The sequence below is a fragment of the Lycium barbarum genome, chromosome 6 (genome assembly GCF_019175385.1).
Source record: "Lycium barbarum isolate Lr01 chromosome 6, ASM1917538v2, whole genome shotgun sequence".
NCBI classification, from domain to species: Eukaryota; Viridiplantae; Streptophyta; class Magnoliopsida; order Solanales; family Solanaceae; genus Lycium; species Lycium barbarum.
In genome coordinates, this window is record NC_083342.1 from 46,601,840 (window position 1) to 46,607,839 (window position 6,000).

The following is a 6,000-nucleotide window of genomic DNA, read 5'->3' on the forward strand; positions in this document are numbered from 1 at the left end:
CCGGGAATACATCTGGAAATTCATTAACAACTGGGACTGACTGAAGAGTCGGTGCTTCTGCTTTCAAGTCTTGTACACGAACCAGATGATAAATATACCCTTTTCTGATCATCTTCCTCGCCTTAAGGTATGAAATAAACTTACCTTTCGGCGTTGCTGTATTACCTGCCCACTCGATAACTGGCTCCCCGGGAAACTGGAAACGAACCACCTTTTTCTGGCAATCAACATTAGCATAACAGGAAGCTAGCCAGTCCATACCCATAATAACATCGAATTCAATCATATCTAACTCCACCAGATCAGCCTTAGTATCTCGGCCACATATAATTACAGAACATTCTTTATATACCTGTCTCGCTATAATAAAGTCCTCAATCGGTGTGGCTACTTCAAATGGCTCTATAGGTTCCGGCATTATACCAATTTTACTAGCGACGAGAGGAGAAATATATGACAATGTAGAACCTGGATCAATCAATGCATACACAGATCGAGAGAAGACCAATAATGTACATGTGACAACATTTGGCAAAGCCTCCTGATCCTGGCGGCTGGCCAAAGCATAAATACGGTTCGAAGGACCGCTAGTACTAGAAACTCCACCACGGCCTCTGCCGCGACCTGCTGGTGCTGATGTGCTCGGTCTCGTAGGGTGCATAGCCACCGAAGAAGATGATGACCCAGCGGCTGATCCGGTAGGCTGCGCTGCACCACCCAAATTACCCTTATACGGGCAATCTCTCATAGAATGGCCCTAGCGGCGACAAGAAAAACAAGCACCTGTGGCCCGGTAGCACTCTCCTGGATGGTATCTCCCACAATAAGAACACTGAGGCCTGGGTGGCCTCATTTGACCGGAACTCCTGTCTACCCGCGAACCTGAAGCCCTGGAGCTCTGGCCCGCTCCTGAATACCCTGGGCTATCAAATCCCTGGCCAGTAAACTGTGGAGGTGTACTCTGTGCCGGCTGGGAAGACTGTCTGCTAGCCTGCTGTTGCTGCTGGGGCTCCCTGCTCCGAAAATCCCCAGAATACCCAGCTGATCTGGCCCTCTTACGCCGTCTCCGATCCTGGCTCCTGTCGGGCTAATGTCCCCTGTGTCGGTCCTCCACACCCTGGGCATGTGCCTGTATACGGGCGATATCCATACCGGGCTGAGCAGCCAAACACCAAACAACTGTCGATCAGATAATCGTCTAGCCTCATAATATACCGGTGCATCCTGTCAGCCATAGTAGCTACCACAGCAGGTGCAAATCGAGCCAATGAGTCAAACTCAAAACTATAATCTCGGACGCTGCGGCCTCTCTGTCTCAGCAATAAAAATCTGTCAGCCTTAGCCTGCCGTAACTCCGGAGGCAGAAAATGGCGAAGAAAAGGCTCAGCAAACTCATCCCAAACTGCTGGGGGAGCACCGTCGCCTCTGGATAACTCCCAGGACTCGTACCAATTAGGTGCTACATCATACAACCGGTACGAAGCCAACTCAACTGACTCGGTCGCAGAATCCTTAATCAAGTGTAACGTGCGCCGCATCTTTCTGATAAACTCCTCTGGATCCTCCTCGGGCTTTGTCCCGAAGAACTCTGGTGGACTACAGGTCAGGAACTCACGAGCTCTTGAACTGTCACGCCTGTCTGCACGGTCACCTCCCAATCCGTGCCTCTGAACCTGCCCTGCTACCAGTCTGGTCAACAACTGGACCGCATCTCTCATAGCCCGATCCTCAGCTCCTGGATGTGGAGCTGGAGGCTCAGGTACTGGAATCTCGGGAGCTGGCGGTGAAGCCGTCCCCCGATCCGCAACTGCTGCAATCCCCTCTGGGTGTGGCGGTGTAGAGAAGCCCTCTGACTGGGGCAAAATCTCAGGAATAATATGTGCACGGGCCCTGGTAGTCCTCTGGGCCTGGCTAGTCTCTCCCGCTGCCACTGACTCGGCCTTCTGGGCCGCTGTCGCCTTTTTCGGAGGCATGACTGCAAATGTAACAATTCGTTAGGGAGGAGTCATCCTGATAACACAACTCTATCGAACGATCTAAGACAAGAAAGAAGGGTAGAATCCTAAATGCCCTGTCGCCTCGTGTTTATAGGTGTGGTGCACAACACACCGATAAACAAGACTCCACTAGACACGGTCTGTAGACACTCCGACGACGAACCGCTCTGATACCACTTTTGTCACCACCCAACCCCTTAGGCCGTGACTAGTGTCCGTGCTGGACACCCAAACGTACCCAATAACCCAAACCAGCATATTAGCAGAATATATCAATATAAAAGTCTATTGGCGTTACTAGATATCGCAGATGAACATGTATAGCACGTGGAAGCCGATGAGGCCATCGCAGATCATAACAACCCAAAAATATATACAGAACCCACATGTATGTCTACAGACCTCTACAGAACACAACAAAACCATAAGACGGGACAGGGCCCCGTCGTAGCCTTGAATGGCGTACATACATACAACAGCATAAGACTATACCAAAATATATGCTCCGGATAAAAGAGCGCCCCAAAATAGCAGAATAAGGTCCTAAGCGGGCGGATCAGCAAACCTGTCGTATCCGGCCCCCGCCTAGGGACTCGGTAGACAGAACGTGGTCACCCCCCCCCCCCCCCCCCCGACACTGGTGCCACAACGCATAATGCTCAGAATAGGGAATAACCCGTAACATAACGTATCATATCAGATGGCCATATCATATCATATCAAAATGTGTGTACATGGCATAGCATACTCCAGAACCCATGTACAAGTATACCTGCCCCCTCACATCGAGGCACGGCGAACAATGCAGTGGAATACGCTTGACAACATATCCTGGCCCGGGCTCAGTGGGGGAAACATTGAGGCATCCACGAGTGGAGTAGTGAGAAACGAAATGCAATATAAAATATCATATATTTCCAGAGACTCAATAAAACATATTGGATGACAAATCGAAATAATGAAATCGGACAGAATCATAGTAAGTGTATTTCGGATGTCATAATGGATTACGGAGAAATAACCTTTCTACGATCGTTTCCATGCTCCAAAATAGTTTATAAGACTTAAGGGAATATTTAAAACAATTTTCATTTAATAGTTAAAAGAGTAGTTAAAACATTTCCTTTAGAACCGCTCGAAGACAAATCATAAGTACAAAAGGGTAAAATCGGAAATAGTGGGTCCATCTCGGGACAACCGAAGCGATGGGCTCGAACCACGTATATTATGCCTATGGGATCACCTATAGAGGTCCTAGGGACGTTCCATAACTTTCTAGGCTATTTGTAGAAATTTGCATAATTCTTTCAACCAAAACATACTTGAAGGATTCAATTCCATTGAACGAAAAAGGTGCATTTTCAAACGCGGATTCCGATGAACAGAACACTTTCCGAGATTCAAGTCCGATCCTAGTACACGTAGGACATGCCAAAAGAAGAATAGGGGTAGCTTTACATACCTTTTTCGCCCTTTACGCCTTTCCAATTTCAATTCCCGTTTCCTTCAAAATCTACAAATGGTCACATTTACCAAATGTTAGCCATAAGAATTTAGGACCTAAATCTTAAATCAACACTTTTCTACAAAAATTTGGGCAGCATCTCCCCTATACATATAGCATCCCCGAGAATTCAACTCGGCCAAAACAATCAACAACAACCCACCAATAACACCAACAACAACAACAATCACTATAAAACACAATATAACCTAACTAGTCACCTTTCCAACATAATGTCATAACTTTCATTCCAACTTCGTATTTTCAAATCAATATCAACATTCTCGTATTCATCACTAATCAAAATCATTACAACACAATTCGAAAGCATTTCATATCATTTCCACAAAATATTCACAAGATATACAAAATATACAAACTTTCCACCAAAGCCATAATTCATCCAAAGCTTCTAATCTTTAACATACTTATTCATAACATGCTTCCATCTTCCTATTACATCAACAATCATCATTTGCATCTTAACAACTTCATTTCCATAATATCATAAAATCATACTAAAATGACATAATCTTCTAAATTTCATTTCAATGCAAACTTACATCATTTTACCTTCATTTACATTGCAAGGATCACAACACACAACTAACATATTAAACAAAATTAATTCATTCCCATTCCAATTTCCATATACCACACGGCCAATACCTATATTTCCAACTTCAACCAAATTCATTCAACTTTCATTCTCAATATGAATTCCACCCTACTCACAACTAGAGTACAACATAAATTCAACTCACCATAGGTATACAACATATATACACACACGGCCACATGCCATCTTACATACCCACTTTGCAAACTTCCATATTTCCATACTTTCTACTCATTTCTACATACTACAACACAAACGAACCTTCATAACATAATAAAAAGGAATTGATTCTTACCTTTTTCTCCAATCTTCTTCACTTGAATATGTGGTCAACTTGATGAACCAAGTGTTCCTTCTTCCAAAACAACTACACCAAGTTGTAAAGGACACTTAATTTAGTAGGAAAACCACAAGATAACAATTTTTGGAACAAGATTTTTGAAGGTGAATATTTCAAGCTTATAGCCGAATGGTTCTCCAAGTTTTTGCTCATCTTTTGTTTTGTTCTTTCTTTCTTGCTTTGCTTTCTTGAAGTTTCTATAGATAAAGAACACTTATAATATTTTAGCACATGGAAAAATTTGTATTAAACTTGGTGGACTTGGGCCTCACTTGGCCGGCCACCCCTTAAGTATTGGGCTTTCATTGTTTTGAGCCCAATTAGTTAAAATTCTTGTTTTGTAATTCCCGAAACTAATTTCCAAAATTCCAATTTTTGCCCTTGGCCTTCTTCGACACTTCCCCAACAATATTCTTTCATACACAACTCTTATGTCAAATAAAATTGATTATCACCTTATTTCTTACAAGTCAAAATTATTTCAAATTTAACAAATGTGTGAAAACACGGGATATAACAGTAGGGCCAGGTAGATGTAACCCTGATGCTTTGGTAGGGCCAGGTATGTCTAACCTTGAGCTTTGGCTGGCCAAGTATGTATGAAACACCGATCCTGCATGGTCGGGTATGCTATGTAAATGCTATGTATATGATATGATTTTGTATATGATATAGATACGAGTACGAATACGAATATGATACGATATGAATGTGAACAAGAGTATGTATATGAATTTGAGTACAAATATGGAACGGATACGATTATGGATACAGATATGGATATATTACATAAATACGCATTAGAAATGGAAAGTTTCTATGAAAGGCAAGTATGTGCCTATGACGATGATATTACCATCTCCCATCTTGTGCTATTCCTCATGTTGTTCATTATGCTTCTATATTGATATTTTTTATGCTTTACATACTCAGTACATTCTTCGTACTGACGTCCTTTTGTTTATGGACGCTGCGTCATGCCCGCAGGTGCACAAGGAGACGGGCTTGATCTATAGCTACATTCTCAGGGACTACATAACGGAGCTCCATTTCATTCGGAGCTATAGTTTTTGGGTACTTATTCTTTTATGTACATAATTATGGGCATAGCGGGGTCCTATCCCGCTTATGTGATATGACATACTCTCCTTAGAGGCTCGTAGACATGCGTACGTGGTTAGATGTGTTTGGCCTTGTCGGCCTATATTTGCATATCATTTTGTCAGCCTTGTCGGCTCAGGTACATTGACGTGGTATAGATGCCAATGATGATATAAAGGCATTTTTGTCCAATGGGACTAGTATGACGGATGAATAGAAATGTATGTTTAATTATGTGGCTCACCTAGATGTAAATATAAGTGCAAGCCAAGGGGAGACCGGGTGGGCTAGCACCGGGCGCTTGTCGCGGCCCCCTGGACAAGTCGTGACACTTACTTCCGCAGTACACTATTCGTACTGACCCCCTTTCTTCGGGGGCTGCGTTTCATGCCCGCATGTACAGACCCTCAACTTGGTTACCCTTCGGCTTAGGATTTCT